The 21735-nt window shown below is 40.0% G+C and overlaps 1 protein-coding gene across 11 annotated transcripts in view; it reads left to right on the forward strand.

The window, feature by feature from the left end:
* The window catches only part of dab1a (DAB adaptor protein 1a), a 426003-nt gene that overhangs the window by 291726 nt on the left and 112542 nt on the right, over positions 1 to 21735 (forward strand). For 2 of the 11 annotated variants that reach the window (XM_082146834.1, XM_082146832.1), the window contains one exon: positions 15894 to 16004. The exons of the other annotated variants lie outside the window; for them this stretch is intronic. The gene's annotated coding sequence lies outside the window, so the exon portion shown is untranslated. The remainder of the gene's footprint in view (positions 1 to 15893; positions 16005 to 21735) is intronic. 11 annotated transcript variants of the gene reach the window in all.

Here is a 21735-nt window from a genome sequence, read left to right on the forward strand (position 1 = left end):
ATTTATGAAATGCATAGTCATGTTTTGTAAATGACAAAACATACATAAAATGTTAGTATATCACTTGCTAATCATTTATGAATGTTTTGTAAATGATTAGTTCATCATTAACTAACCACTTATTAATGACTTACAACTGAACGTTATTATAAAGTGTTACCTTTTAACATTTTGTATCATACTAAACCATAAACTCGTTCTATTGCATAATCTTGAGATATACCGGTTCACCGGAGATACCTGTACCTCCAGCTGTCTCACATTCTCTGGTCAACATTTCAAGGTTGAAAATCTAATGCTCAGATCAGCTTTTCATTTAGATGCTGTTCCAGTAGCTACTCAGCGGTTAGTTACTAAGCGTTAACAAGAGTAACGTTAAGTGGTCTGAATGGCTCTTGTGCTCCGAGTGTATTCATTTCCTTCACACAAACACACGTGGTCAGATTCACTGCTGTAGGAGTGATTTGGAGGGCGACGAGAGGGTGAGCAGCTCGGTGGGAAATGCTCTTCAGTATAGCTGCACTCTGAGTTAATGGAGCTCACTGTCACACACACACATTCTTAATGGGCTGTCTGTTTGTACAAGTGGGATAAGGTTCCACCGCAATGCCTGGCAGTCATAATGTTTGGCCTTGGTTTCTCAGAACTCCTGATAATTCTTTAGTAGAGATGGAAAGGTTATTATTATAAGGGTTTTGGAGAGTGTAGGATTGTTGGGAGAGGTTCCTGAAGGTTGCAGGTATGTATTTCTGCTGTGGACTGTGGGATTATGGGATACATGTCATTACTCCACCCACAGCTGCTGTGTCCTTGAGCAAGATGATTTCTGAATGTGTTGCTCCAGGGGTCCTGCAAATTCTGCCTTCTCTCCTCAATCACTCAGTCTTGCTTGGCAGGTCTGCAAAGGTGTAAAGACTGCTGCATGTCCTTAAATTTAAACCATAGCCTCTTTTCTGAAAAACACAGGCAGTTTTTTAAGTCGTGCGTTTTTTGTATTTCATTTAATGGCTCAAAGTAAGAGTTTGCAGATTGGTTTGTTGAATGTCCATATAGTTTTTGTTGTTTTTATTTAATTTAATTTGTGCACACAAGATGGGACTGTATATGTGACCTGCTTGCTGCCATCTTTGCTTAAATTAACTCAAAGATTTACTCGATTTTTTTCCCCAATTGTTTGAATATTTTTTTAAATAAATATATATTTTTGAATACATTTTTATTTAATTTCTTTATTTAAATTTTTTTTGTAAATTTTTTTTTTATAATATATCTTTGCATTTATTTGATTATGAATTTTTACATTTTATTTGAAATGATTTGAAATACAATTTTTATTTATTTATTTGAATTTTATCCTTAATTTTCCATGGTTAATTATTTTTTGTTTTTACAAATACATATTTAAATGTATTACAATTTTTATTATTATAATATAAATGTTAATTTTGGCGGGTTTACTTAATTTTTAATTATTAAATAATAAAAAAAAATTTTTTTATCAAATACATTTTTACATATTTTTTTATATATTTGAATTTTTCTGTTACATTTTAAAATTGTATGGATTTCAGAAATTTGGTTTATGCAACCTCTTATTTTTAACCATGTTTGGTTTGTAAGGACTAGATCAGAAACAGGAATTTGTCTTGCGTATATAGAAAAACAAGTACTGCATGGATGAATGTTAAGTGATTAATATATTCTGGAGCACCACTTCATTTGGTTGAAATAGATTGGTTTAAATTTAAAATTTTAAAACATGCACGTATTTGTGCACAGCTCATCTCAATCTCGCTGAGAGATGTTATATTTTTAAGTAATTGTGGCTTGTTCTCTCTCCAGCGTTACGGTTCTTTCATCAGGCAAGCATAATGGAGCTGACCTTTTTTCACAATATTTCTCTAATTCATTTTGTCATACATGATTCATTTTGTCACACAGCCTTCACATGCTGCTCAGTTGTATATATTCAGCCTAGTTTGCTTCAAATGAACAGTCTCCCCATGAGAGTATCGCCTCAAGGTGTGGTAGGGAAACATCGGAAGTGTTTGGGAACCTAAATTCAACTCCCTCTGCTTGATGCTCTGTTTGAAGTGCACTGTCAGAAATGGATGCGTTTTGCATGGAATACTGCATCCAAGAAATGCATGTGGAAAATATGAATTTTTAATCATGTGATAAACTTATGAGTGTTCTTTGTGTAACCTCCCTCTGTCTTGCTTTTTCATATTTGTCCTTTTGTCCTTTTATCCCTCTAATGCAAGTCAAATATCTTTGAGAGGGTGAGCGTGAAATTTGGAAATGAATGTGAAAGTGGAAGTCAGAGCCGGGTGATTGATCCCAGTCAAAAGCAGGGTCTTTAATGATTAGCAGCTTGCTCTGAGGCAAAGGTTAAACGCTCCACAACTAGGAGTGATAAAGTGTTCTTTAAGCTAACCAATTATCTGCTCTTGGCGCCCCATAAAATATTTAACCATCTGTTATCGACTTTAGATTATAGGGCAGTGGCAGCTTCCTTAGAAGGCCACATTTGTCACAGATGTACTTATTATATTTTTTTAATCAGAGACTGTTGTTCTTCTGATGTTGTGTTTTTTTTTGTGTTTTTTTTTTGCATTTCCAATTTTATTTGTTTTTCTCCTTTTTTTTAATGGTTTGCTCTATGACATCAGGACTGCAAACTAATGTGCTGGTGTGTTATCTAAAGAGGCTGAACACTCAAGAAATAAAACATTCAATGAACTTAATTAAATTGAGGAAAAACGTTCCATGCAATTAAATTAAACCCTTTTCAAAAAAAAAAAACTAAAGAAAAACTTGTTGAATGCATTTGCTCTAGCCTTACAACAGTTGTACAAAGTTAAATTAATTTTGACATTCCTTCTCGAAATATCATTTGAAATGACTGAGTGAGTTTCAGTAAAACTGTCATTTCGTTATATTAAAGTGCCCCTACCTGCATAACAATGCAACACATTTGCATAATGTCAGCCTATGGTCTTCATTGGCTGCTCACGAACAACGTCTAGTTGTTTTTTGCCTTTTGTTTCATAACAAATTTGATTTATATAACCCTTTTGCTGATTTTTAAAGTGTTACATAAACAGGACAGGCAACAGGTACAATCTACACAAAACACATAGGTGTAAAATGTAAAAACTTGAAAGGGTTAATTCACCCAAAAATGACAATTATCCCATAATTGACTCACCCTCAAGCCATCCTAGGTGTGAATGACTTACTTCATTCAGCCAAATACAATCAAGAGTTATATTAAAAAATATCCTGGCTCTTCCAAGCTTTATAATGGGAGTGAATGGTACCTTAGATTTTGAAGCCCAAAAAAGTGCATCCATCCATCATAAAAGTAATCCACACGACATAAAATTCTCATTTTAGACTTCTAATTCGTGACCGGTGTTTTGTTTTGCTCTATCCACTGCGCTTCCGCGTTCGTCAATACTCCAAGGTCAGGTCAGAGGTCACTCTTCCGCCAGAACTAGACTCGCTTACGGCCATTACCGGAAGCCAGTGATTATAGTTATAAAATATGGATATTTTTCTTTCAAATACGCATTGCTTCGCTCCAGAAGGCCTTCATTAACCCCCTGGAGCCGTATGGATTACTTTATTGATGGATGGATGTGCTTTTTGGGCTTCAAAATCCAAGTTACCATTCACTCCCATTAAGCTTGGAAGAACCAGGAAAGAAGAAAGTCCTAGGATGGCTTGAGGGTGAGTAAATTCATTTTCATCATTTTTGGGTGAACTAACCATTTAAATATCTTGAAACAGAAGCCAATAATTTGTTTTGAAGGTCATATTTGAATTCAGCACATAAAAATACATAATAAATAGCAGATTTTATCTCCAAAGTAGATGACTTTTAAAATGTTTTAGACCAGAGTTATTTATGTAGTTCCAATGCCAATTGATTAACTCAACTCCCATTTTACTCCCAAGTTTTAAATGAGTGCATGCAAAGTCATTTTAAGTAATACAATGTAGAAAACTGTTGCTTTAGCTCATTTTAATTAACTAAATTGAACAGCCAGCATAAAAGTAAAAAAAAAATCCCCCAAAAATCTGTGTTTAGTAGATATTTATTGGCCTTTGTGGTAGGTCAGATCTTAAGCATTATATTGTGCTAGATATTGCATTAGATGTCTTCTAAAACTCCACAGGGAGTAAGTGTTTTGGAATAGGATAATTTGTTGGGCTAACTTCCAAACAGCGCTCTGTGCTAATGCCGTATCTCAAAGTGACTGTTTGTTGCATTAGACGATTAGCACGTCCTTAACACCTCAAACGATCAGTCGAGCCCCCTAGTGTGGTTTCTTGAGATGTCTTATTTTCCAGAGACTGGCAGACAGGCTGTTGCAGATGTCTCCATTATTTAACGGATTCGCTGATGCAGACGAGATGCAGGCTGACAGAGACGGGCAGCTGTTTTGTTAGTGTTTTCACTGCTTCAGTTAGAGCCCAATGTTTAGGAAATGGTGTGGAAACCTGTGGCGCGAAGGACATTTCCTGCGAAGCCCCCTGGGACTCAAGTCCTCGAGAACGTACTCTGTGAGAGCATTTGTTTATTGGATTGCAGTATGCGGCAACAAGATTAAGTGTTGTGAATGACTGATGATGCCATCCCCCATTAAACATACAACTTTTCAGCTCTGGAGGGTACAGAAGATTGACTCAGAGTTCAGTCGTCCATCACATCGCATTACAAAACATATGTTGGTTGTTTCATTTTTCTTTCCTTCTCCCATTGGTAAGCTTTCTCTTTTCTCAATTGACGCTTACGGTTAGTTTTGACAGACTGCCAACTCTCTGGCCCTTTTGATTTTTATGACCCCGTATAACAAGAACCTCTTTATCTCAAGCTCAAGTGTCTTCCGAAGACGACAACTCCAATGACCCTGCTGAAAATGGACAAAGAGGATGGTCATTTATTTTGTCTTCATGCTGTTGCTGAGGTCTGTGGTGTCCTGGTAAACTTTTGAAGTTGTGGGATTCTAAATGGCTTGTACTGTTTTAATACAACTACTGAAACAAAAGCAGTTGAAAGATTGTGTGTTTCATGTTGAATCGGACCTGCACTTGCAATTAACCTTTATTAACAATTATTATTTAGGTTTTAAGAGGGTTTTCCTAAATATTGCTTTGGAAATATTTAACCAAAAGCTCAACTCTGACCAGACGCGTAGTGGAGTAAAGTTGCATAAAAATAAAAATAAAGCAAAATAATGAGTCTGAGCTTTTGTAATTTGCCCAATTATCTGGTGACTAAATTATGTTTATAGTTACAGCAGATTTTGAAAAAATGTAACACTGTAGAAAGACAAAAGCATCTTTTGTTTCTAGTTGACATCTGAAATATTTTAATACAGCTTTATATATATATATATATATATATATAAAACGTATGAATGCGATACCGTTCAAAAGTTTGGGGTTGGTTATGCTCACCAAGGCTGGAATTATTTGATCAAAAATACTGTAAAAAAAACTATAATTGTGAAACATTACAAATTTAAAATGTAAATTGTTTTCTATTTTAATATATTTAAAAAATGTAATTTATTCCTGTGATGGAAAGGCAACCATTACTTCAGTCTTCAGTGTCACATGATCCCTTAGAAATCATTCTAATATGCTAAATTGATTCTCAAGAAACTATTCTTATTATCAATGTTGAGAACAGTTGTGCTACTTAATATTTTTGAGGAAACTGTGATTTTTTAAATTTATTTTTAGGATTATTAATGAATAGAGAGTTCAAATTAACACAATTTATTTAAAATATAAATATTTTTTGTAGTATAATAAAGGTCTTTACGGTACGTTTGATCAATTTAATGCATCTTTTCTGAACAAAATTATTAATTTCTTTCAATAAAGTAAAATATTTACTGACCCCAACCTTTTGAATGGTAACATTCATCATAATAATAAATTTTAAATTATAATTCAAATGCAGGCTTTTTAAATAAAGACTAAAGAGGATTTATTTGAATCAAAATCAGATATTTATTTAGTAATACAAGTTACGAAGTATCAATTTTATGCACCAATGTGTATTAAAACTGCAGCATTAAATGTCTATTTAGTCATAAAAAACATAAATATATAAATATATACGAACACAGATAAGGCAGGTTTAACGATCCACCTACACTTCTTCATAACACGCATTTAAATTATTGTGGTGTGCATGACATGTTTAAGCCTGTCATTACAATGAAATGAAATGAAATGTCAAAGTACATTTAGTTACCAACAGTATATATATCAATAAACTGCATTTTAGGACTCACAGATGTCTATTGATTTCACAATGCTTATTGTGACTGTAAAATGAAACCAAACATGAAAGGAAAATCTATAAAAAACTAAAAGTAACAATAAAATGTGTGCTGTGGGAAAATACAAAATTTGTGACCAAATGACGGATAGAGATGTTTCAAGTAGACATCGATATACTGTGATGATACAGAGAGATATATATGGTATGATAAAGTCAAAGTACCATCAGTAATGTTCAATTTGTAAACGTAGGTTATAATTTCACTGAAACATGCAAAAGCTCAGCTGAGAGATGTAAATGAATTTGAATAGCCTATGAGAACATTAATCTCAATTAGTGTGGGAGCAAGAAACTGAACCGGGACACATGAAATTTCAATAAACATGCTAATTAATGTACTTTAATTGGGAAAAACACCAATTTGTGCATATGTATGACTTTATTAGAACATGTCTGAGCATGTAATATGGCGCATGTTGGGATAACAAGCAACAAAATGTTGATGATGTAAAAGGACCAGTTAAAAGAACCAATCAATAGAAACAAGTCAGACTTCCAGTTAATATAAAAAAAAATAAACCACTTAAAAACTCAGAGAATGAGCTTAATTTGGCATCAAGTGGTTATATTTTCTTACATGAAGTGTTTGGTTCTGGCACACAAGACCTGTGAGCAAATGAATGTAGCGGAAAAACTGAATAAAAGAGAGTAGATAACGCTAATTAAAGCTGGTTGGCTTCCAAAAATGGCCTGTTTGCTGTTTTCCCAATACATGCAGGGGACACGTTTGTGTGAGGAGTGAGAAACTCCTATTTAAATCTGAGGAAGCAGCCAAGGCCATCTCACCAGAGAGAGAGAGAGAGAGAGAGAGAGAGAGAGAGAGAGAGAAATCCCTCTCTTTCCCTCTTCCTTCATTCCCGTCTAAAAGATGAAACGTGTGGAATTCCCGTGAGCCGGATTGGGTAACGTTTGATATCTGCCGCGTCTGTGTTTCTGTAAATAAACGAGAAGAGGGATGATAGAGGAGGAGCGAGCGCAACGTTACAGAGATATGTGAAGCTCTATTTCAGGATCGTTTCTCTGCAGATTTGGAATAATGATTTGAATTTGTTTATTCTCATTTAATGAACACGCCGCGTATGAGCCGATTTCATCTCTCGTTCACACACAGCAGCTGTATGTATTCAGCTATTCTGACAGTTCATTGTCAGGTCTTCAATTAATTGTGATGCCTTATTTCTTATGAAATGGTGTAGTGGGAAGGAAAGAGTCCCAAAATAATTACAGGAGAATAAAAGTAAAATACAAAACAAGCCCTTTGATGCCCGCTCTAAATCTCCAGCACGGAATATGTTATCCCACCCAGGTCCGGTCTGAGAGGATTGGTGCATTTTCTGGAGGTCACTGGAGACTCATCTAGAGTTTAAACTTTGATCTTTCTCTGGTTTTATCAATATTCATAATTCAGCTCTGTGGGATTTTTACAGCACATTTCTTCAGGTTAGGTGAATCTTTCATGCAAACACAGACACACACACACCGCCACACATGGTGCTGTGGCAGGCTGCAAGCCGGCAGGTGATTAAGAGTTGTTTTTTCATAAGCGGTGTTATGACATATGTTGGTTGTTCTGAATAAGCAGAAGCTTTGCTCTAATCCATGTTACTAGCAACAGTCTGAAAAGCAGACAACAGCGGCAGACAGGAAGAACATTACACACCTCCACTTATTACCTTCCACCTCTACATTTTCATTTTCTCTTTCTTTCTTTCTTTTGAAGTTCAATCAACCAACCAGCTAACCTTTTGTTCAATTAATAAATCAACCAACCAATCAATCAGACATTTGTTTTTGTTTTCCGTTCGTTGTATTGATTGATTGGTTTGTTGGCTGATCAATTAATTATTCAATAAACCAACCGATTGATTGATTGATTGATTGATTGATTGAACAAATGGTTAGTTGATTACTTTGTTGGTCGATTGTAGTGTTGACACAATACTGGAATTTCCAACTGCGATATATGATACCTTATAAAATATTGATATGCAATACCATTTTCGATACTAGGGGGGAAACTGCATGTATACCGGCATACAGATAATTTGTTCTCTCATTTTTTTATTATTATAATTTTGGTCATTTCTTTTTCTAATAGCTTACAAACAGCATAGGAAGTCTTTGAATCGTTGAACTACATTTACAAAAAAAAGTCAAGTAAACAGTCAGTAATAAAATAATAAACAAATAATCAAATTTCAAATGGTAGCTGGGGGGCTAACAGTATTCAGGTAAGACATACTACAGAAATGAAAGTAATCAAATGTAAAATAAAACTGGATAGTTTTTAGTTTTTGTAAAAATTTTATACGGATTAATGCTTAGAATTAAAGTTATGAAACAAGATCAGCGATTGAATTTCTCTTTGTCTTTTGTTCTTAGATTAACATGACAGACAGCAGATTAGGCTTTATTAGGCTGCTGTCACTTTAAGAGTTTAAGCACGGATCCAATATACTGTTACACAATGTGTGTTTTCTCTCAGCGATTTACTTTCCAAAACTGACGGAATACTCGGCAAGATGGGCATTTTGACATAATTTTGTATGTATTTGACCGTTTAACCACAATGACATTTCTTTTTTTTCAAGGGGCGGCTTTATGAGAGTGCCACTTATATAGATCAGTGGTGCGCACTCTTTCGGTGTGATCGCAAAACCTGCGGGAATTACGAAAATTATGCGCAATACAAGTACTATTCAACCGGAGCGAATGAGACGAGTGAGTGGGAGGAGGCGGGTGTGTTGTCACTTCAGAGCGAGAAAGCGCAGCTAGCAAAGGAGTACTGGAACCATTTCAGATATTCCAGTATCGATACATATCGAAATATCGACATTTTTGACAACACTAGTTCGGTTCGGTCCTTCGGTCGGTCAGTCAACCGACCAATCAACAGTTTGTTCGTTCATTAACACTATTTACTACTCAAGTTAGTACCCACCTAGAACTTAATCTGTATTAATTTCAAATGACACATTTTTTATGTAATGGACACTTCCATACTAACAGATCACCAATAAAAATGTCAATGAACAAACAACAAACATAGTTTCAACAAACACATCCCCATTGTATAATGAGAGAGATCTGGTTCTGTTGTCAAACTCAGATTTATTTTTGACTTTCAACTTGACTCAAATAACTCTTATTTTACATGAACATTCAAAATTGGGTCATGTTGAGTCGTCTTGTTTTTAGATCCATATTTGAAGAGTTTGCATACAAGAGTTGAAGAGTTTGTTTATTTGAAGAGTTTGTGTATATAATTGTCTCCAAATTACTTGGACTGGATTTAGATCAGCGCTAACACAACCACTTAAACAAGATGCTCCTCAACACGTCCACTTGAGCTGTCTGTTCATATTTTCATTTCCCTTGGTTTTGGGTTCACAGTTCAGTATGATAGTTTGGCACCGGCTCTCTCACATTTCGTTGGGGAGCATCAACAGCGATCCACGAGCATCAAAGTAACTTAAGCAGCCTCTTTCCTGTGGCTGATGAAAAAGGACCAGCAAAACACGCCGACTGGCTTTACTCATCTGGAATATGTTCAGCCAAACACAGATCAATAAGAGCTCCAATGAGGATGGCTCAGGGCACGCCAACCACTCTGAAACACGTCAATCGGGCCTGGAACAATTAAAGCCAAATAGAAAGCAATAGAGGAAACGAAAGGGCGAGAGAGAGGCAGGGGAAAACAAAATAGCGGAGGAGGAGTAGGGGAAAGGTTAAGTGGTCTTATCAGTTACTACCCATGATGCCACAGTGATGGGCGGCTCGTGAGGAGACAGCTGGGATGTGTCTCTGATATCTAAAAGGGCAACCAGAGAGATGATTGGCAGGCTGCAGCATAAGAAAGGAGTGCGCACGTTAAGTGGATTGTCACTCCGGTTGGGAATAATGAGCCTGGAATGACACTTTAGCGGGATGCCTCGGATCAGACAGCGGGAGAACCCGCACATTCCTCAAAAATGAAACCAAAAGAAATCCTCATGCATTATTCAGAGCCAGGATACCTCTCTTTTTTTCTCTCGCTTCTTCCTTTTTGACTAAAAAAGAATGAGTGCTTGTGCCATGCTGATAAATGTACTGTGCTAAGTACTACCTCCTCTGTGCATCCCAAACTTCCCAAATGTTTTAGAAGATACGCAGCACTTATTCAATTTGAGTGTTGCAAGGAAATACGGGCAGTCGCCTGCAGTCAGACGCATAATTAACTGAGCTCACTGTAGAGTCCAATGAATAGCTATATCTCCTAATCATATTTTTAATGTTGAGACTGGGTGGGTGGAAGGATATGGAGGATAGGGATGGAAATCCTGAGGAGCTCTGGTTCAAATTCCTATTTCGTCTTGGTGATTCTAGTTCATTAATGGTTCCATTACAGTTCCATTAAAATTTATTTGAATTTGAGGAAGACATATGCAATTCTGTTATCAAATATTGGAATAATTTCAATAGTAAATGCAAAATAAATAAGAAAAAACAAGTGGTAATGTTTTATAATGTGCATCTTTCAGTTCACTCAAACCTGTCATGTCATTAGCTTGGGAATCAGACTCCATTGTTGGCATTTTCAGAGTATTTTAAAATTGTCTTCCATCCAAACCCATTGCACATGTGAGAATTGTAAATGGATCCGGATGTTATTAAAATGTAACCAGTTCACATTTATTTAAATAAAGCATTTTAAACATCGGTTTATTTAACAATACATCTGATATGTGCTGTGTCGTTATGTGTGTGGAAATGTCAATGTTCTTGGCTCATACTGGTACCTGTGCTGAGGTGTGTTTCAATGGCAGCTGCTCTCATTGGGCTGAAAGATGCCATGTGCACTGACAGTGCCATCTGTGCAACGAGTACCAGATGCCAACCTGTCCCAATCATGTCATGCCAAGGCCTGTACATACCCTCTACAATCACCACAAGTAATGAATCGAGCGCCCGTCACTCATTAAACACACACGCTCAGGGAAACAAAGGATTGTGTTTCTTCTGTGTATTTCACACAGTGGGACGCTGTGATCCTGTGGATGTGGGTCACTTTAGGGTGGATCAACTGTCAGTCAAAGGCCAAAACGACCTCAGAACAGTGAAACAGAGGCAGATAGATCACACAAAGCAACATACTGACTGACAGTGTTGGGGGTAACACATTACAAGTAACACGTTATGTAATCAGATTACTTTTTTCAAGTAACTAGTAAAGAAATGCATTACTTTTAAATTTACAACAAAAATATGAGTTACTTTTAAAAAAAAGTAACGCAAGTTACTTTGTTTTCCCATTTATTGACTGACATCTCTCCTGTCCCTATGTTGAGAGAAATGCAAAGGCGTTGTGTGTGATGTGTGAATATGACATGGCTATTGTAGACTAAAAAACAAACAAGCAAGCCTAGACCAGATGAGAATAAGTAACGTGACAACATACTTTCCATAAAAAGTAACTAAGCAACACAATTAGTTACTTTTTTAAAGAGTAACACGATTTGTAACGCATTACTTTTAAAAGTAACTTTCCCCAATACTGCTGAGGGACTTCAGGCCAGACCAAACCTTCAATTCATCTGACAGACAGTAAAATACCCCACAGTGAGTGATGTTCTTTAGGTATTGAGTCATAATATTTAGTTAACATGAGCATTTGTCATCTTTTCTGTTGACCTGGATATCCCAAACCTTGCTAATGCTCATGATTTTGTAAAGGCCACTGCAAAAACAGCCCAATGAGTCAAACAGTGGAGTCACCATGCGTGTATAGAGGATATGGGCGCTTTAGGGACGCGTTGTTCAGAGTCTTCTGAGTCATAGTGGCAAATCAGATGTGCAGGAGCTAATCTCCTGTCTGAGAGAAAGACAGACACTGAGCATAAAAGAGGTTGGAATGAAAGAAAAGGGAGAATACATTGACACGAAGGGGAAGGAAAAGTACAGCTGTCTCTTATAGCAGTGGTTCGCAAACTTATTGACTTTTAAAAGAGATTCCATATGGGATGTACTGTACACTACCGTTCAAAAGTTTGGGTTCAGGAAGATTTCTTTTGGAACAATTAATATTTTTATGCAGCAAGGTAACAGTAAAGCCTCTTTTAAAATAACGTTAGAAACAAATAAATGCTCTTCTTTTGAACTTTATATTCAAAGACTCAAGACTCAAAGACTCAAGATCATTTTTCCACAAGAAATATTAAGCAGCATAACTTTTATCAATGCAGATAACAAGATAAACATAGTAGTAACTACTACTGTATAACTGTCACGAACCGCTCCGAGACACGAAGGTTGAGATCCAAATGCAGCTTTATTAAGGGGCAATCCAGACACGTAATCCAATAAACAGGCAAAGGGTCAAAACACAGGTAGACAGTCCAAACAAACAAAACAAGACAGGCAGGGGTCAGAGGCAAGAGAGTAATCCAAGGAACAGGCAAGAAATCCGAAAACCAATAAACAAGAAAACCAGGAAAACGCTCAGAGTTGCAGTGTGACACTAAACAAGACTTCGCGGTGAGTGACTGAATAAACATGGTATAAATAGACTGAGACTAACAGGATGATGTGACACAGGTGAATGCAATCAGTGAATGAGGTACAGGTGAATGTGATCAGTGATGATGAGTCCGAGCAGTGAGTTATGGGAAATGTAGTTTGTGAGTGATAATAGTCTTATGTGGAGTGCCCTCTGGTGGCTCTCAAGGGCACTCCAGCTAGTGACCGTTACATAGCCCCCCCTTTAAGGAGCGGATTCCAGACGCTCCTAAAACTGTCCAGGAGGGAGGTGGAGCGGAGGCGGACCCGGGGGCGGGAAGGCCAGGCCCGTGCAGCGGAAGAGGACCTGAAGACTCCGGCAGGGCGGAAGGCCAGGGCGGAGCAGGCTGTGCAGGCGACCAGGGCGGAGCAGGCTGTGCAGGCGACCAGGGCGGAGCAGGCTGTGCAGGCGACCAGGGCGGAGCAGGCTGTGCAGGCGACCAGGGCGGAGCAGGCTGTGCAGGCGGCCCTTCAGGCGGCCAGGGCGGAGACGACCCTTCAGGCGGCCAGGGCGGAGACGACCCTTCAGGCGGCCAGGGCACAGGAACAGACACCGGCTCAGGAACAGGAACAGACACAGGGACAGGAACAGACACTGGGTCAAGGACAGGAACAGACACCGGCTCAGGTACAGGAACAGACACCGGCTCAGGAACAGACAGCGTGACAGCGGCCATCTCTGTTGAAGGCTCAGGTTCAGGCATGTCAGTGGCTATCTCTGCAGAGGGCTCAGTCGACGTGGCAGCGGCCATTTTGTCCAGAGACACTGGCTCGGTGGCGGCCATCTTGTCTGGAGACACTGGTTTGGCGGCGGCCGTCTTGTCCGGAGACACTGGTTCAGCATACGTGACTTGAACAGACACTGGATCGGTGGAGGCCATCTTGTCCGGAGACACTGGCTCGGCGGCGGCCATCTTGTCCGGAGACACTGGCTCGGCGGTGGCCATCTTGTCCGGAGACACTGGCGTGGATTCGGCCATCTTGTCCGAAGACACAGGCGTGGAGTTGGCCATCTTGTCCGAAAACACAGGCGTGGAGTCGGCCATCTTGTCCGAAGACACAGGCGTGGAGTCGGCCATCTTGTCCGAAGACACAGGCGTAGAAAGAGGAAGAGGAACAGATTCAGTCTCGGCGGGACGAGACTCTTGACGGGCGGACGTGACGTGAAGCTCAGTCTCTGGATCGGCTGACGTGACGTGAAGCTCAGTCTCTGGATCGGCAGAAGTGACGTGAAGCTCAGTCTCTGGATCGGCAGAAGTGACGTGAAGCTCAGTCTCTGGATCGGCAGAAGTGACGTGAAGCTCAGTCTCTGGATCGGCAGAAGTGACGTGAAGCTCAGTCTCAGGACCGGCAGAAGTGACGTGAAGCTCAGTCTCTGGATCAGGATCAGCACGCTCTGAGCTTGACGGGACCAGCGGCGGCAAGGGCTTTGAGTTGGGTAGGACCAGTGGCGAAGAGGACTCTGAACTGGACGGAACCAGCGGCAAAGAGGGCTCTGAGCTGGGCAGGACCAGCGGCGAAGAGGGCTTTGAACTGGACAGGACCAGCGATGAAGAGGGCTCTGTGCTGGACGGGACCAGCGGTGAAGGCTCTGTGCTGGACGGGACCAGCGGTGAAGAGAGCTCCGTGCTGGACGGGACCAGCGGTGAAGAGGGCTCTGGATCGGTGGGCATGTCGCTTGCTGTCTCAGGGGCGGCGGGCACGACGCATACTGCCTTGGCCTCGGCAGATTTGGCGTGAAGTGCGGGCTCGGCTGGACTGGTGTGAAGTGCAGGCTCTGGCTCTTGCTCGGCAGGACTGACGTGGAGCGCAGGCTCGGCAGGACTGACGTGGAGCGCAGGCTCGGCAGGACTGACGTGGAGCGCAGGCTCGGCAGGGCTGACGTGGAGCGCAGGCTCGGCAGGGCTGACGTGGAGCGCAGGCTCGGCAGGGCTGACGTGGAGCGCAGGCTCGGCAGGGCTGACGTGGAGCGCAGGCTCGGCAGGGCTGACGTGGAGCGCAGGCTCGGCAGGGCTGACGTGGAGCGCAGGCTCGGCAGGGCTGACGTGGAGCGCAGGCTCGGCAGACGCCGGACTCACAGAAAAAGTTGAGCCACTCAATTGCAGGGCCAAATTAATATACTGTCCAAGAGTCCCATGAGGATTGTGCAGAGGCATGCTTGAACAGAGCGGCTCAGATAATCCTCCCCGAAAAAATATCATTAAACATACCTCTTCCATGTAGGTCAGGTGAGCCAGCTCCAAAAAGTCAATCACATAATCCTCAATGGGTTGATCTCCTTGACGGAGACGCATAAGCTTGACTGCTGGATGCATGATGGCGATCGCTGCTGGATCTTGGTGCGGCGAAGTCTTCTGTCACGAACCGCTCCGAGACACGAAGGTTGAGATCCAAATGCAGCTTTATTAAGGGGCAATCCAGACACGTAATCCAATAAACAGGCAAAGGGTCAAAACACAGGTAGACAGTCCAAACAAACAAAACAAGACAGGCAGGGGTCAGAGGCAAGAGAGTAATCCAAGGAACAGGCAAGAAATCCGAAAACCAATAAACAAGAAAACCAGGAAAACGCTCAGAGTTGCAGTGTGACACTAAACAAGACTTCGCGGTGAGTGACTGAATAAACATGGTATAAATAGACTGAGACTAACAGGATGATGTGACACAGGTGAATGCAATCAGTGAATGAGGTACAGGTGAATGTGATCAGTGATGATGAGTCCGAGCAGTGAGTTATGGGAAATGTAGTTTGTGAGTGATAATAGTCTTATGTGGAGTGCCCTCTGGTGGCTCTCAAGGGCACTCCAGCTAGTGACCGTTACAATAACTATACTACTGTATACTACTGCTACTACTGTATATGTCCAATATAAAATCTGAAGCGAAACCAGTTTAGCTCTGTAATATGTGGTTTCACTATTAGCTTTCCCTCTCTCTCTCTCTCTCTCTCTCTCTCTCTCTCTCTCTCTCTCTCTCTCTCTCTCGGTAATAGGCTGAACGGTGCTGGTTGGAGTTCAGAGGGAGGCTTTATTAGCTGTGGTCCAAATAAGATGAGACACGAAACGACAGGAACAGACTGAGAGCTACCGTGACCCAGATTTTGGTCAGTTTTGTGTGCAAGACTCTCACTTTCTCTCTTTCATTTCTCTCTCCCACACACACACGCAGCGCATAAACGTCGCTAGACTTTCATCTCAGCCCCTCTAAAAATCTGCGATTAACTCAGCTGTCAGATAAATGTGATTATCTCTCTTTACATTTGCTGAAAACAGCGGCTGCAGTAAGATATCTGAGGTTAGCAGTTTACACAATACATTTCTACATTATATTATATTTTATTATATAACAAAACAAAAAAAACTTTGAGCCTCAACAGCTCATATTCAGGAATGGGCCGGGCCCCCCTGAGGTTAAAATTTATTGGAGATGACTACTAGATTAGAGAACACTATCTGGCAGGATGTAGAGGATTGTGGGTACAAGCATTTGTTCGGTGTGTGGATATGTGTTTTTGATTGGCAGGTCTGATTCACTGTGATGTGTCTCCTGCTTTGTCAGGTGTGCTGTTGAGTGACAGCACGTGTATTAGTGTTATCTGCTATATTCAAATATTCAGAATAGAACCCGTGACACATAATTGTTCAGCATTTTATCCAATGCGTTTGACATACTGAAGAACATTTCTTGTAGCTTCTCAAGAATTGCTGTCTTTATCTAAATATCTGAGTGGTAAATGTGTTGGGCTGGTATGAGTTTTTTTTTTTTAGATAGCGCAGAGGAACTTACATATTCAGGGCACGTCCCAAACTTAGGAAGGTGAACTGGGACTCAGTGCAGATGGCAAGGGAAAAAGAGAGCAGAGCCTGACATGTCCTGTCATTTACCCAGACGGTATGCACGCCTGTGAAAGTGAGTGTGGTTATCTGCATTTTATGTCTGAGAATAGCTGTCACGCGCTGTCAGTCGTGGAGAGGCTAGTAATGACACATATTTATCTACCCATATGTGCGTGAATGTGGGTAACATTGCATTTAAACACTTAGAATTCCATCAAAGGGGGGAGTGGTTGGAGCTGTGGCATACTGGTTAGCGCACATACTGCAGATACCTGTACATTGAGCCATGGCTGAGCTCATGTAGGTGGGACGGGTTCATTCACGGGATGTCCTGAATGTGTTTCCCCATCCCTCCTATTTACTCTCTCTAATAATGCTAAAGTGTTCTGGGTGGGTGCTAGGTGGCCGGGTTATTATAAATGTATATAATATTATATAATTTGTCATTTAATTTTAAATTTGTCTTTTCAATTTAGGTTCGTTTTTTTTTTTTTTTTTGAGTGCTTACTTATACATTATTCAGTCATTATTCATTTTAGTTTTCTTGTCCTCCAGAGTTTTCTAGTATCAGTTTATTTTGTTTTTATTTTAGTTTTAGTATTATAGAGCTGACAAAGATAATGCACTAACTAGTATGATTTAAAAAAATCTCAACACAATCTAGTGTTATTGCTATCCTGTGACATTTTTTTATGTTTATTTCAGGTGGGTTGTAAAGGTTTTAAGTTTTATAATATAAAATCCTAAAACGGCAATTATTTTGTTGTAAATGTAATATGTATTGTAGTTTTTTTTTTTTTTTTTACTTTTTATTGATTGATTCAAATAATGAAAACCTAAAACCAATTCATTAAAATGTATTTTTGTCAGTTTTGGAGTCTATCTATCCATCTATCCATCCATCCATCCATCCATCCATCCATCACAGTTACCCATCACAATTGTCCATCCATCCATCCATCACAGTTACCCATCACAATTGTCCATCCATCCATCCATCCATCCATCCATCCATCCATCCATAGCAATTGTCCATCCATCCATCCTGCCATCCATCCATTACAGTTGTCCATCACAATTGTCCATCGCAATTGTCCATCGCAATTGTCCATCCATCCATCCATCCATCCATCCATCCATCCATCCATCCATCCATCCATCCATCCATCCATCCATCCATCCATCCATCCATCCATCCATCCATCCATCCATCCATCCATCCATCCATCCATCCATCCATCCATCACAGTTGTCAATCACAATTGTCCATAGCAATTGTCCATCCATCCATCCTGCCATCCATCCATTACAGTTGTCCATCGCAATTGTCCATCCATCCATCCATCCATCCATCCATCCATCCATCCATCCATCCATCCATCCATCCATCCATCCATCCATGGTATTCTAGGTGGTTGCTAGTGTGTTTTGGCTAGTTGCGAAGGTACAAAACAGCCCTTTCCCAAGTCTTCACGAGGTCCAATGCCTTAGCAAACACCACTACTGTAATAAAGCCTCAGTGTTTGTCTATATAGCATGTCCTGACTATTTGACCCCAGCTGGTCTGTAAACGGTCGTGTCAGCAGGGTTCCTATAAGACTGGCCGAGATGTGGTCAGAGAAGTGTGCACTAGCCCCGGCGCCCACAGCCGGCCGCAGCGCCTGGCACTGTGTGCCTGTTAGTGGTGGGTGATTTATGGGGATTAAGCAGGCTTGTTGGCAGCGTGCTACTTATGGGCATCCAATTTACTGCCTGTTTCCTCCTCCTCCTCTTGCCCTCCTTACTCTTCCATAGCTCTGTGGGTGCTGTAGTCCCTGGCATGGTGGATGATCCTTTAGACGTAGCGGGATGCACAATTCTTTCAGGAGCTTTTTATAGAGCGTCAATTAGTCTTGGAAAGCGTGAAGGAATATTCCGGATGGATTTGTAGTAGCGGCAGTTGTCCCAGTAGAAGTGGGAGGCACGGAATAGTCCTCTACCGTGATGATTTCTGTACTCTACAAGGTGTATATCAAGCACCTTATGTACTAGTTTTGTCTGCTGATGTGTGTTGAAGTCCATCCCAGCTATGCAGTTTTGCTACTGATCTACTCAAAGATGGAAGCTGAAGTAATGTCAAGAGGACGTCGGAGGTTTGAATAGTATGACCTTGGTAAAGAAAATCATTCTTTCCATTGTGTTATCTGCTGCTGGCTGAGCATACTGACCTGACATAGTTTCAGCAAAACGTTCCTCATTCATCTCCTTGAACTTCACTTCACTCTTTAAGCAGTTTTCACACTTGGTTTGATTGACTTGCCAAATCTGAGTTTGATTCCACCCTCTTCCCCCTGCAGGACACCTTCCCCTTGTAGTCCTGAACCAAGATATGGTTGCAAATACATGAGTACCATCATAGTGTTTAACAGTTTTGCTAGGTAACAATTAGCGATTGTCAAGTCAAAATGTCCACCAACCGACTAGTCAATTAGTTTAAGTCTAGGTTTTCTTTTTCTAACTTTAGAAATGGTTTAACTATATTGTTTCTTGCAGCTGTGTTGTTAAAGGAGAACTTGGTAACTTTTTTAACTTAATAAAACTGTCTAGAAATCATTTGGATGGTTAAACAACCTGTTCTGGTGATATTGGTGACTTTCCCCGCTCCCCCCAGCGTTCCCAGGCGGAAAACCAACCTTGCAACTTGCGCACTGCCGTCCCGGCAAAGTGAAATTGGAAGTCTCGTGAGAAGCGAGAACTAGAACGAGAACGAGCGCGAAACACAAATTGCTTTACGGCAATTCGACATAAACACACACGCATGTATGATGTATTACCAGATTACTCACCTCGGTAGACATAGCTCCACGCGATACAGTTGGCTTGCTCCGATCAAAACAAACGCACATGAGCAGCGGTAGAGAGGGGGAGGAGGCCGCCGCAAGTGAGTTTTTTACGACTGTGTTGTGAAATATACGCCCCCCCACAGCTGTAGGGGGAGCTCGTGGGGAAAACATGCGACAACAAAAGGGAAAATCAGCGAAGAAGTGACTAGAGTTCGCTAGAGTTACAGAGTTCTCCTTTAAGGGCATTAATTGATATAGGCCTACAATTTCTTCAAGAAGATGTTACTATGCTAATCGTGTAATACACTGTCAGCAAGGTAAACTTTCTGTGAGAAATTGCGTCTCTAAATTCATCCGCTTTAAAAGTCTCTGTAGTTTTTTTTTTTAGAAAGGACTTTTTATGGTTTGTGCAATAAACAAAAGTAGATGATGGTTTTGCAGATTCACAAGGCATTAGCTTTGTGGTGTTAAAAATGTGCATTATTTATTGTGCTCCGTCCAGATATTTTTTACACATAAGAACCCTTAAGAAACCTGTCCGATGTGATGAAAATGATGCAAAATCAGCCTAAATATAAATATACCAGCTAGTCATTCAGACAACCTACTGACTATTCAGTTATGATCATTTTGAGAGATTGGTTTTTACTACCAAACATTAACATGAAATAAACACATCACAGTCTGCAAATATTATGCATTAATAATATGCACGTTCAAAAGTATCAGGTCAGTATTTTTGAAAGAAGTCTCTTATGCTCATCCAGGCTGGATTTATCTGATCAAAAATACAGTAAAACAGTAATATTGTGATTTTTTATATATATATATATATATATATATATATATATATATATATATTTTATAATGTAATATAGACCTGTGATGACTTGCATCATTACTCTAGTTTTCAGTGTCACATGATCCTTCAGAAATCGTTCTAATACAATGTACGCTGCTCTGATTTATTATTATTCTCAACGTTAAAAATATTTGTGCTGCTTAGTATTTTTGAAACAGTGATACATTTTTTTTTGTCAGGATTCTTTGATGAATAGAAATTCAAAAGAACAAGATTTATTTAAAATAAATTTCTGTTGTAGCCGTTGTTAATGTCTTTACTGGCACTTTTAATTTAGTTTTTGCTGATAAAAATACCTCAAAAAAAAAAAATATTGTAAAGAATTTAAGCCACACAGTAATGAAAAATCCAATATTCTATAGTAAGCAAATGAAACGTCATCATTAGTGATTCACTGTATCGAATCAGGTTAAGTTGGATTCATACCAGTTGGAATCCATACTGGAGTGCACATACTGGACTCCATTAGGTGGTTTGCCGGTGCACATCCAAGTTCACGAGCAGAGATATGACAGATATGAGGATATGAGCTTAATTCCTTCATCCATGGTGTGAGTTTTTCACGGATTTGGCTTTGTAAGCACATCTTCTCAGAGTCCTGCAGAGCCGTGTTTTATCTCACCAAACATTTCTCTCCATCTGCAGTCAGTTCTGAAATAAACCGATAAAGAAAAAAACACGAAAGGCAACCACAAATGATTTACTTCTATGTCTGGTGGATTGGTCACCACTTTTCATGCGCGGTGAAGTTCTCCGACTCACCCACTTTCCTGGCATGCTCTGAATGTGTGGCGTGTCCCAGAGGAGACCTTAGCCTAGATATTCGAAATATCTCCAGCGCCTCAGGAGAATGATGCACTAAACCTCGCCTTATGTCTCGTGGAGGAAGAGAGAGGAGGGCAAATAACATACAAATATTTAGCATGTGCCTTCATTGAGAAACTGTCATGTTTCTGATAGGAAATGTGACATGATTTTTTATTTAATTTTTTTGCTTCATGAGAACCATTCATAGTGTTAAGAAATTACCAGGAAGAGAGGAAAAGAATAGGCCGAAAAGATGAAGTTGCATGTTGAACCTGCTTAGCCCATATGAGCACCAAGGATCAACGTGTCCTTGCTTTGCCGCAATTTTTTATTCTATATTAGTTTTTTTTTTTTTTTTTTTTTTACATGTTCAATACACAAAAGGTGAAGCAAACAATGGTATTTTTCCTCCTGAAAGTGACAATATTCACAGATTTCCAGTGCAGGACAGTGAGCCAGCTGGTCTGAATAGTATCAAGGATTATGCGATTCCAGATGTGCGGAGGT

Source organism: Leuciscus leuciscus (assembly GCF_965113295.1).
Source record: "Leuciscus leuciscus genome assembly, chromosome: 19".
Taxonomy (NCBI): Eukaryota; Metazoa; Chordata; class Actinopteri; order Cypriniformes; family Leuciscidae; genus Leuciscus; species Leuciscus leuciscus.